The following is a 13,346-nucleotide window of genomic DNA, read 5'->3' on the forward strand; positions in this document are numbered from 1 at the left end:
CATCCCTTATGACATCGCTGACATTCATTTCAATTTTGCTATGCTATGTACATTCAATACATTGTCACAATTATCGCTTTACTTAAGTTATTTTTAAGGCAAGTAAGTATAAGTAAATTAAAAGATTATATTTTACTTCACATGTTCCTTTTCTGATGCTTTTCCTTATATGTATACAAGTTTCTAATTTACATCATTTTTTATCTACTTCAAGAACTTTCTTCAAAGTATTTTATGGGGCAGTTCTCCTGGCAATGGAATTCCTCAGTTTTATTGCCAAGAATGTCTTTATCTCTCCTTCATTTTTAAAAAATCATCTTAATATTTTAATGTTTCCAATTTACAGAAAAATTTAGATTTAAAGAAATTTATGGTGCCTTTTATTAGAATTAAGGTACCAATATCAACATATTATTATTAACTGAGTTACATAATTTATTCAGAGTCCTTGGTTTTTATCCAATGTCTCTTCCTCATTCAAGATCCCATCTAGAATACCATATTACACTTTTAGCCATCATATTGTCTTGGGCTTCTCTTGTTTGTGATAGTTTCTCAGACTTTCCTTGTTTTTAATATTCTTGACAGTTTTAAGGAGTATTGAACAGGTATATTATAGAATGCCCTCATTATTAATTTATTTAATTATTTGTTTATATCAGTATGGACCCATGAGTGTTTAGTTTATACTTTGAATTATAATCCAAGACTATTTTACTTTTTTGGGGCGCCTGGGTGGCTCAGTCATTAAGCGTCTGCCTTCGGCTCAGGTCATGATCCCAGGGTCCTGGGATCGAGCCCCGCATCGGGCTCCCTGCTCTGCGGGAAGCCTGCTTCTCCCTCTCCTGCTTCCCCTGCTTATGATCTCTCTCTCTCTCTTTCTCTCTCTCTCTCTCTCTGTTAAATAAATAAATAAAATCTTAAAAAAAAAAAAAAAGACTATTTTACTTTTGTCTACGGATAGTTTCAGCATTAGCCACTGGGGTTCTTTAAGTTGCCTCCCGTGTCCTTTTGACATACCTCCTTCGCTTATTTCTTTCCTTTTCTCACTTTTTTCTTTTTTTGGGGGGTGGGGGCATTTCTTCCTTTCTGGCATTATAAGATGCTCCAGGCTTGTCTTGTATACTCTGAGCCACAGTCCTAGAATCAGCCATTTCTCCAAAAAGCCTCAGTTCCTTGTTCTAGAGAATGTTATTAGAAGTCAAGTTCTAGGGACTAGGTATGCTCGTTGTCACTAGAGTGTCAATGCTTTTAGGCCCTCTCAGCTAACAGAAAAAGCAATGTATTTATATTACATTAAACGAGAGTTTATGCTGAGTCTCCAACTTGAATCCATTACCACATGGATTATTCTAGCTTCCCCCGGCTTCTCTGTAAATACCCACTCCAACAGTGAGAAATCTAGCTCCCATTGTCTTCCATTATGTCATTGTTCAAATATAAAATAGTATCAGTATATATAGCTATACCGTATATATGTAATTATATATACACAATTCTGATACTATTATATATATAATACATATATACATATAATATATAATACATATATATACATACAGATATATAGTAGTATCAGAATTGTATATCTTTATGCCCATAGGAAACAACTTGGTCAACTTCATCACATCATATTGAGGGAACATACTATCAACAAGCCATTACATTTGTTTAACAAGTACCTTGTTTATATGCAGTTTTTCTTTTATTCTTATAGACTGCACTCAGTAGTTACTTGAGTCGACACTTTTTCCCCTCACACAGCGGTTGTTTCATACAGTTATAACACAATTAATTCCTCTTGTCATAGTCTGTAGTTCCTTACTGTGAATCCTTCAACCTCCCCCCAATTTTTTTTTCAATTTACAAAGATCAAGTTTCAGTCTTTGTGCTGTAAAGTTCTATGGGTTTTGATAAATGCATAATGTGATATATCCAAATTTGCACTATCATACAGAATAGTTTTGCTGTCCTAAACCCCCTCTGTGCTTCACCTAGTTAATCTTCACGCTCTCCCCTAAACTGCTGGGAATCAATGATTTTTTTAATGTCTCTATGGTTTTGTCTTTTCCAGAATTCCATATTATTGGAATCATACATTTTTTTTAATTAACTAAAGACCATAGTATATTTATATTTCCTTAGTTTTTACCTAACATCCTTTTTTCTATCACAGAATTTCATTTGGAACACTACCGTAAATTTAGATGTTATGTATCTTTATAGTTCTCTTGGCTAGGAGAGTTTCTCAGACTTGTCTTGGTTTTGACGACCTTGACAATTTTGAGGACTACTACCCCAGTAATTTATCGTTGCCTTTTTATTGGATTTTTTCTGATATTTTTCTCATTATTATATGGGGTCGTGGGTTTTTGACAGGAAGACCATATAGGTAAAGTATGATTTTCATCACATGATATCAGGGGTATATACTATCCACGATTTATGACCACTGATGACATTGAACACCCAGCCGAAGTAGTGTTTGTTAGTTTTCTCTACTGTAAAATTTACACATTCTTAATTCTTTCCACATAGTCCTCTTTGGAAGAGAATCAACATCTACAGCTCACACTTAAAAAGTAAAGAGTTATGCTTCCTCTCTCGGGATCAATCTAAGTAAATTATTTGGTATTCTTCTGCATAGGAGATTTTTCTCTTTTCATCATTTATTAATTTACTCAATTATTTTTTTATATCAGTATGGATTCATGGGTATTGATTTTATATGTTGGGTTATAGTACAATACTGCTTTATTTTGTTGTTGAAATTGTTCCAGCTTTGGCCATTAAGTTGGCTTCTGACAACTTCCTTTTCACATACCCCATCAATGATTTCTTTTAAGAGCTCTTTCTTACTCTCTGGCAAAAGGTACTCCAGACCCATCTTCTCTATTTCCTATCTCTATCCTAGAAATCAGCCATGTCTCCATGGAGCCCTGGTTACATTTTTCGGAGAATGGATATTACAAACTAAGCTCTGGGAGTAGATATGCTTGTTGCTGCTGGGTGTTTCTTTTAAATTCTATAAAATGACAAGCAAAACAAAAATGTGTGTTTTTGTGTACACTAACATGTATATACACATCCTATAAATACTTTTATACAATACCATTTTTCTATGTTAAGTGGGTTCCTAATAATGTATCCAACTCTGATCTATTACCAAATTGATCATTCTACTCTCTTCTTGTTTAGCTGTAAATTTCTCCTCCAACAATGAGAAACTGGTTCTTAATATTATCCATCCTTTTCACTTAATTGTTCAGTTCCCAGTACAAATGTATAGTAGTATCACGAATATTAACCCATACTTCTATGGAAAACAGGTTTATTAACTACAGTCCTTATGAGAAGCTAATTTAGCCTTCAGTCTTACAGACTATATTCATTTTCAAAATATGTAAGTCCACAGCTTTCACCCACCAACTTCAGTAGAGTTGTTTCATATATTTATGATACGGTCAAATTCTCTTGTCACAGTCTGCATTTTTTCCATAACTTCCCAATATTTTAAAATTTGCTTTTATTAAGGTTTTCTTTTTGTGTTATACAGTTCTATAGTTCCTGACAAATGTGCAATGTCAATGTATTCTTGATTACAATATTATACAAAATATTTTGCTGCCCTAAATATCTTCTGTGTTTTACCTGTTCTTAACTTCTGGCAATCAATTGATCTTTTTATAGTTATTACAGTTTTGTCTTTTCCAAAATGTTATATAAATGAAATCATACAGCATGTAGCCTTGAGACTGTTTTTTTTCTCCTACCAGTATACATTTACATTTTATATTCTTCTGTGTCATTTTTGTGGCTTGATAGATCATTTCCTTTTATTGCAGAATAATATCCCATTCTAATAATGTACCACAGTTTATCTATTAACCTACTGAAGACTTCTATTAACCTACAGTTTTTGACAACTATGAATAAAGTTGCCATAAACATTCACCGTAATTTTAGTGTAGACATAAATATTTTAAACTTAACTGTGTAGGGGCTGTAGAACATGACTGTTGGCTCATTTGTAATAGTTAGAATTGCCATACTGTCCTTGGTAATAGATTAGTAGGGATGTCCCCTGTTTCATGTCTGATATTGATAAACTGTGTCTCTTCTTTTCAGGGCCCCCCTCCTTGGTTAGTCTGGACAGAGGTTCACCCATTCTACCAATTTGTTAAAATTTTAAAATCTTTTTTAAAAACTTGCTTTTGGTCTCTCCATACATCTATCTCTTCAGATACCGGCATGAGGTTTTATCCTAGGAACCTAGTTTTCAGATAGTCTAATAAAAATTGTTGATGTTTAGTTTATTCAGCTTTTTTCTTATTGTTATGTTTGGATAATTCCAAGGCTTTTTACACATTAAAACTGAAGCTGGAAGTTTACCCCTTAATTTAAATATTTTTTCTTGCATTTTTACTGTTATATTTCTATAACACTCCTTCTCATTTATGATTTTAATGCCTCCCTGTGTACTCTCTGAGTAGCAGTATCTCTAAAAACTCTATTCTGCTCCTGGAATTGTTTCTATTTTTTTCAGTTAAAGATTTTATTTCTTAAATCATTTTAATTGTTTTTCATTTTGTGGATTTTCTTTTTTTTTTTTTTTTAAGATTTTATTTGTTTACTTGAGAGAGAGAGAGAGAAAGAGAAAGAGGGATAGAGCACGAGCTAGGGGAGGAGTGAAGGAGAGAGAGAAGCAGATTCCCCACTGAGCAGGGAGCCCGATGTGGGACTCGATCCTGGGACTCCAGGATCATGACCTGAGCCGAAGGCAGTCGCTTAACCAACTGAGCCACCCAGGCGCCCCATTTTGTGGATTTTCTTTAACTTCCTTGGATCCAGAACAGTCTAGTCATATTTAAGAATGATGCCTGGAATTTGGGGGAAGGAACTCTCTATATGTGGGCAGGATCTGTCTACCATTTTTCACTTTCTGTGTCTAATCTCAGAGTTGGTTGCTTTGCCAGACAGAAAGTAGAAGTGTTTGCTGTGGGTTCATTCAATTTCTTTACGAAAGAGTATTGATTCACAGCTCTTCGGCATTCTCATTATGAAGTAAGGGGAGTGGAATTAATAATATAACTACTTTGTGTACCTTCAATTAACTTCCCTGGTTTTCAGCCTCATGACTAACCTCTGATATTCCTAGTGGTTCCAAATATAAAGACTTTCCAAGACTACTTTGGGCAGAATCACTGACTTCTCTGAAGAAAACTGTGTATGTATGCTAAGCTACAGCTCTGCCAACTTACTCTATCAGTTACCACTCCCCTATCTTCATTTAACATTCCTGCAATCTGTTGAAATCTCTTCTTATTTTTTTTCTTTTTAATGATTTTCACTATTATAAATCTATATAATGTGTATTTCTACAAAGTCATTTAATTGCATCTTAGGAAAAAGGTAGAAGAGAAAAATGTGTTTGCAGTAGCCCTTATTTAACTAGAATTTCCACCTGAGATGCTTGAATTAAAAAAATCGTATAAAAAGTTATTGTGAAGGATACTAAATATTATCATTTATTTATAATAGTTTTATATTATTCAATAACTAGCTCAGAGAAAGCCATAGCAGCTCAGATTATTTTTCTGTGACTGTATTGACTTCCAAAATAATAATGCATTGACTTTTATTTCTTACAAAGTTTTTGGATTCAGTAACTTTTTCAAGTGGCAATTTTTCTATTTTTCCAAGTAAATGTATTAAGAAAAAGAAAATAGGAAGAAATTTTGACTAAAGCTATTACTTCGGGAATAGAGACATTCCATCATAAACACAGAAGAAAGATTTAAACTCCTAATATATTAATGATCAAGAAAGATAATGTGGGCGCCTGGGTGGCTCAGTTGGTTAAGCGACTGCTTTCGGCTCAGGTCATGATCCTGGAGTCCCGGGATCGAGTCCCGCATCGGGTTCCCTGCTCGGCAGGGAGTCTGCTTCTCCCTCTGACCCTCCCCCCTCTCACGTGCTCTCTCTCATTCTCTCTCTCTCAAATAAATAAATAAAATCTTAAAAAAAAAAAAAAGAAAGAAAGATAATGTGACACCCTACACATGATCTTTATCCTGGGTTTATATAATTCATAGCCTGGTGCTGGGAACCAGTTGCTTAACACAATTATTGAACATGATCATAGAGTCACAGGAGCCTGTAGTAAGCCCTTTATGGCTGTGATGGAATTTAATCAAGCCTTGCTGATTCTCTTCATTGGCTTTTTTAAACAGCCCCAACAACTATGCTGACAAACATTGAATCACAAAAGCCGGATCACAACTGCTATAGTGTAATTCACTTTTTATTTGCTGACTGGCCCACTGGCAACCACAAACAGCACCTGGAGGCAGGGAACCTTGATACATCCATTTAAAAATATGGCATGTGGTTTTATTTTTTTGTTCATTATTGATATGTTTGCTCACCTAAGGAAATCAGAAGACAAGATTATTAGACACGAAACACCTTTAAAGACTAGATATTTTTCCCTATACCAAATCTATTATTAAAGTTGATACAAATAACAAAATATATTGGTTACTGGGATAAGATTTGAAATTTAATGGACGATGTTGATATGGAACAGCTGCAATTTATTCCTCAATCAGTTGCAACATCTTACCGCTTTTGCATAGCTTGAAATTATAGATGAACATTGATTTGAAGCAAACAAAATTAAAAGGCAAATTGATAAGCATGTCTGGATAACTTCCAAAAGCTAGCAAAATAAAATTTTGAAAAGGATTGATGAAACTTACTGCTTATTCTAAGTTTTACAGCATTTTATTTATTTTTTTATAAACAAACTTTTATCTCTTTTTTAAAGATTTTATTTATTTATTTGCCAGAGAGAGACACAGCGAGAGAGGGAACACAAGCAAGGGGAGTGGGAGCAGAGCAGGGAGCCCGATGCAGGGCTCGATGCGGGGCTCGATACGGGCTCGATCCCAGGACCTTGGGATCATGACCTGAGCCGAAGGCAGATGTTTAACGACTGAGCCACCCAGGCGCCCCGTTTTACAGCATTTTAAAAGCCTCATTTGTTCTTTAAAAATATGTAATTGGTATGAAAATAATGGAAAATTCAGAGCAATTTTTTTTAATAAAATGCTAATATCTTCTGCAATTATCTTTAAATGCAACAGGGATGCTATTTGAAATTAAAATAAAATTTAGTTATCATAATTTTAACTCCAGATCTAATTTCAGAGTCTATAAGTTTGCCTTTTTATAAAAATGACTTAAAATATTTCACTGAGAAATAAATTTTTAACTACTTATTTTAGGAATTATATGCTACAGATTTAACTTGTAATAATAAATAATTTCCTTTAGTCCCAATTGTTTAACTGAAGTTATTAAACTAGCTTCTATAATCATTTTCCCCCCAAATGCTGATTTTGGAGCAGATCACATGGTAATTAAGTTACAGTGGGGCAAGGGTGGGGCTGGGAGAGGGGGGTGGGGAGAGAGAAACAAAACACCAGACCTTTTGTCCTCAAAACCAGAATTCTTTCTATAATTGTTTCCATCATGGCATGTTTCCAAGGTGGCAAAAGGATAATAAAGGAAACAAAATAATCCACAAAAAAGGATAAGAAGGAAAAAGCTGATGACTGTCATGATCTTGACTCATTACTTCTCCAGGCATAACTGATGTTTATCTTCTCCTTCAAAACAGTCTGTATTGTAGGAATTCGGAACTAATTTAATAATCAAATTCACAATAAATCCTTATAACAAATTTTCTTGGACCCATCAAAGAAATAAAGTCACAGGGTAAATGACCATCAAGAAAATAAACCTGAATGAGACAAAGAGACACAGCTGAGATCTGCTTCCTGGAGCAGAAACTTCTGGAACCATAAACTTGCAGGAACATTTATGGTAATTTGGATGAAAGGCTGGAGGCCTTAATGTGGGCTACACTGAAAGTGAGAATCTCCTAGAGAATACAGCCTTACAGGGGCTACCAAATTTTGTGGTTTTAACCTACAGGAACCCCACAAGCATTTAACACTGAAGAGACAAGAAAGATTTCCTAATGGCTCTGGTAGAATTGGGGTATGTAAATATTGTGAATAAGCCCAGAATGTCCTACATAAAAAAGGTCTACCCTCTAGGAAAACACTTTACACGGCTTATCCCACCTGGGGAAAGGGCTTTTCCCTGAATCCAGACCCTTCTAGCCCTCCTACCTCACCTAAGACAGGGAGGAATGGAGCTAAAAATACTTATAAAAATCACAACTCAGGGACACAATCCCACTAAATGAGATTTAATCTTAAAATGATAGAAACCCTCCTGCATCTATGCAAGACCAATCTGACAACAAGTTTCCAGCATAACAGTGGACACAATCTAAGGAGCTGAAAAATACATATCCCTTTTTTTTTTTTTTTAAGAGAGAGAGAGAGAGAGAACAAGGAGGAGCAGAAGGAGAGAGAGAATCTTAAGCAGGCTCCACACCCACCCTGGAGACTAACTCAGAGATCAATCTCATGACGCTAAGATCATGACCTGAACCAAAATTAAGAGTCAGTCGCTTAACTGACTGAGCCACCCAGGCACTCCAAAAACTACACATTCTAATGAAGGAGGAGTTATTAGAGAAGCCTAAAGGCATCAAGGGACACACAAAACAAGGGGTCTAGAGAAACTTGAAGTCTTGAGCACTTACAACTACAGGAAACTAAAAAAAAACCCAACTCCTAGCCACATTAACATAAAACTTAGGCTTATTACCTCAGTTTTTATCACCTTATATGGCATGTCCAGATTTCAGTAAAAAAATTACAAAGCACACTAAAAGGCAAGAAAAGGACAATCTAAGGGGGGAAAGCAAGTATCAGAACCAGACTCAAATACGAAAAGATTTTGGAATTATCAGAATTTAAAATAACTATGATTACAAGGTCTCAAGAGGATATTTTAGGGCAATGAAATTATTCTCTGTTATCATTGTGTGTTCATGACATCATATATTTGTAAATAACCCTTGAAATTTACAACAAAAAGAGTGAACATTAATGCATGCAACTAAAAAAACTGGAGTTCAGTGAATCCCAGATGGAATGCAGGATGTGGCAAAATAATCTCATTGTATTAACATATCTGGGAAACAATTCCAACTGAAGTAGAGGGAGAAAAAGAAACTGGCATAAGTAACTTTGGAAATGTGTGGACTCGGTAAAACTCAAAGCAAAAGAAGCTATACATAAACACTGTGGATAAAGCTCTTTTCAACAAGGTACGAGTGCACAGTCCTGATGCTGGTACACCTGTGTATAAGGACTGAATCATTGTGTAAATTGGAGAGACCACATTTCTCACTGATAAAGTGAGCGTTCACAATAAGCAAGAGTAAGAAGCTAGAATGATCCATACAATGATGAATTAGAATTGGATATCAGTATAAACTCATGTTGAGCTTAATATGGATAGAGATACCTACTATAGAAATACAAAGTGTGTCATAAAAAGTAACTTGACAGTGGAGTAATTTGACAAATACTGACTCAGCTAAGTGCTCAAAATCTCCATCAACAATGATAAATCATGTATGATAAGATGGGTTATTTAGTATGTACCCTTGATATGATGTGATGAAAATGGCATTTGACCTCTGTTCTTCAATAATATTCATTCTATGGTATTATATATGGCTTGTGGAAAATTAGGAATCATGAGATCTGAATGGTATTGAAATCATGAGAATGGATGAGATCTTCCTGGAAAGTAAAAATGAGAAGAAATTGTAAGTTTAATTGTAAGTTTAAGAAAATGCCAACAATAAAAATTCCTCTTCAATAAGAAATTTAACCACTATAACTGGTTAACCTTAACCAGTATAACTAGAATAATGGTCTCTGAGATTGTTCTTTGCTTCATTCTGTGTGATGGTTGATTTTTGTTTGAGTTCCTTAAGGGATCATCGATATTTCTTTATACCTCTGTTTGGTGCCTCCTGTTTGAGTATATTATTGTGGCGTATTTAGTCATAGAACCCAGGGAAAGCTTGGCCATGGCACAGCTTTGTCTCTCTTACTTGAACACATTTCTGCTATGGTCTCTTTGCAAAGATTTTAGGAATATATTATCTTTACAAGATGTAAAACTATGGAGAACGCTTTCAAGACTCAGGCTTCTGCAAGAATTCTAAATAGAAAATAGATTCTACTGTTTGAAAAATTCTGAAAAAAAAACATTAATATTAAATAACTTTATACCCAATAGTGTGCGAATAAAATATGCCATAAATATTTATGAGGAAAAAAGTACATGTGTTAGTATAATGCATATTCTCAAGGTAAGACTGAACATAGTAAGATACTGAACTAATTCTTATCTAGGACACAAAAGTTACTTTTCGATTTGTATGTTTTTCTTTTTTACAGTTTAATGTCACACAAAAGATTTTCCTAAATAGATCTTTTTTTTTAAATTCTGCTTTTTCGCCAGTTTTGGAAACTACTGCTAGAAAGCCATATTGTGTGTAGTATAGAGCCCTGTAGCCATATAAGTAGTTTCTCTACCTTGAGATGTTTTATTCCGCAGGACAGCTGTTGTGGCTCCTAGCTGTTCAACCACCAGGATATTTAAAACAAATAGCCATCCCTAAGTATGCAAGCCCTTCAGCATTTAGCTATAAAACGTATATAACTACTGGGTAAGAAAGAGAATTAAAGAAAATAGAACAAGTCCCAGTATAGATACTTTAGATGAGTCAACTCCACTGGAGCAACAGCGAAATGTGAGTTTGAGATGTTTAGCCCATCGTCACTCTATTCATTTTCCCTGCTAACTCTGATGAAGCAAACACCTTAATATGAGTTTACACAGGAAAATAAATAATAAACTCTAAATCCACTAGAAAATCTATCATTGAAGACAGTATTCCATAATTCTTTGTCCAAAACAAATTCTGGTAGTTATGATAGCTATAAGCAAAAGCAAGCCTATGGTACAGCAATCAGGCCTAACTTGTTTTTCTAAGGTTTCTTCAAAGGCTCTAGTCAAATTATTTCAAATTATTCATTCTTTGATTGATTTTTCACAATAAACTGAGTGTAAATTGTTTATTATATAAATATAAATATAAATTAGGCAATATATCATGATATTAATTCCCTAAGTTATAATTTCCACTTTTATTAAGATTCATGTTCTGATGCCCTTCAGGCAACAAGTTCCTTTTCTTCTCTTTTATTTTTTCTTTACTACTGATGCTTTTGCTTATTTTTGTATGGCTAGAAACCTATATTATACTGCAGGTACCTAAATATTTAGTGATTGAATATCTATTCCAGGCACTAGAGGATAATCTAGTTAATATTTTCTCAATAGAAATAGTGATAGAAGAGAGATGATAGATAGATAGATAGATAGATAGATAGATAGATAGAAAGATAGATGTAGGTAGAAATAGCATCTCTATGTATATATTGTCTCCCTCTATATATATACTTTTATAGATACTTTATATATTTCTCTATATATTTCTGTAATATATATTTTTTCTTCCACAATTCAAAATATAATAATGATGAAATATAAAAAAATCATGAAAAGAAAAATAATAAATGAACCTAATTTTCCTAATAATTTATTTTTTTCTTGAGAGACTGCCAATTTCAATGTTTTTCTCAATTTTTTTTTAATCTTGCCTACTTAGTAGGGAATGATAAAATCTAAAGTGGTTTAACAAATGCCAAAAGACGAAAGTTTTATTCTTTTTAAAATAACTGTGATACAGATAGATACGTATATACAAGCATACATACAAGTATTCATGTAGTTGACTTAGGCATACCAGAATATAAAATCTGAAAAACCTAAGGACTTCCTTAATAGTTGCATTCTAATTTTTTATATATTAAGAACCTTCGGGGGTGCCTGGGTGGCTCAGTCGATTAAATGTCTGCCTTTGGCTCAGCTCATGATCGTGGGATCAAGCCCCACATCAGGCTCTCTGCTCAGCCGGGAGTCTGCTTCTCCCTCCCTTCTCCTTCGGTGATCTCTCTCGCTTTCACTCTGTCTCAAATAAATAAATAAAATCTTAAAATAAGAAGATGAACCTTTGAGGAGGAATTAAACAATAGTAAGTGATAAAAATTCGTTTCTTCCCTTCTTTCTAATTTTTTTTTCTCTTTTTAGGTTTGAATATTTCTCCATATATACCATTAAAGAGAAGTTAGTAAGAGCATAGGATAAAGCATAAAGCTCTTCTACCATTTAAATGTAAGTTTTATGTGACCCCTTTCAGTTTCAAGGACATTTGAGGAACGATTTCAAATAGAAATTGCTTTAAATTTCAAAAGATAACTGATTTTTCTAATCATTTTATCATATACCAGTTAGTAATCCTACAAAACTCAGACAGAAATGAAAAAAATCAGTCTACTCCTATGAAGTCATTCTGACTTTCGGACAATGATTACATAACCAAACAAAAGCTACAGAAGGGAGTCAATCAATATACTTAGGTTTAGAATCTAAGACTGGATTTCTAAAGGTTATTTCCTTAATTCTAAATATTACTCAACCACTAATAGCACAAAACTAAACCCATGAGTACTTTTATTTTACTGTGTTTTAGTACCAATCTTGAATTTTCATTGTTGTTTCCTTTCCTTTACTGTGTCATTAACATCTACCAAACTTGATGAGTATTGGTTTTGAACTCTTTCCTCTTGCTCAGTTAGTTCTTGGGCAGAATACTGGAGGGAATGAATTCTGAACAAACACCCGGAAAGCACACACATAAGTCAAAATGTTCCTTGGTTTATTTGTATGTTTGTTTCTTTGCTTGTGCTTATGGCATGAACACTTGAAAGTAATAACTTTGGTTATTATTATTAAGAAATTAGCATAAACACAGAGCAAGAGGGAGTGTGGCAAATTTATTTAACCTCTGCTTGTCTAAGTTTTCACAAATAAAAAAGGTTGAAAGTAGGATAGAACAGTTTTACATTAAAAAAGAAAGAGAGAGAAAGAAATAAAATATTTTTGAGTGAGGATTGTTATATAGTAAGTTCTGACTAAACATTGCTTAATAATACTAATAGCCTAATACAATAACATCTTTTTATTGAGATTTACTGAGATTCTGTTCTGGCATTAAGGAATAAATAAGATAGACTAATGGCAAAATGGATATGATGGAGAGGTATACTATAAAAATTAAACAGAGAAACTCGGTAACTTAAAATAATAAAAACTGCTATAGAGAATATTCCTCTATGTAATACAAATGAAACTAAAAGTAATATTATTTATGTGGGGTGGTCAAGGAAATTTTCTTAAAAATGTGTCATAACAATAAGAATAGTAATGCAATAATA

The sequence above is a fragment of the Mirounga angustirostris genome, unplaced genomic scaffold (genome assembly GCF_029215605.1).
Source record: "Mirounga angustirostris isolate CCGP_5_RB_7025 unplaced genomic scaffold, mMirAng1.0.hap1 SCAF_8, whole genome shotgun sequence".
NCBI lineage: Eukaryota > Metazoa > Chordata > Mammalia > Carnivora > Phocidae > Mirounga > Mirounga angustirostris.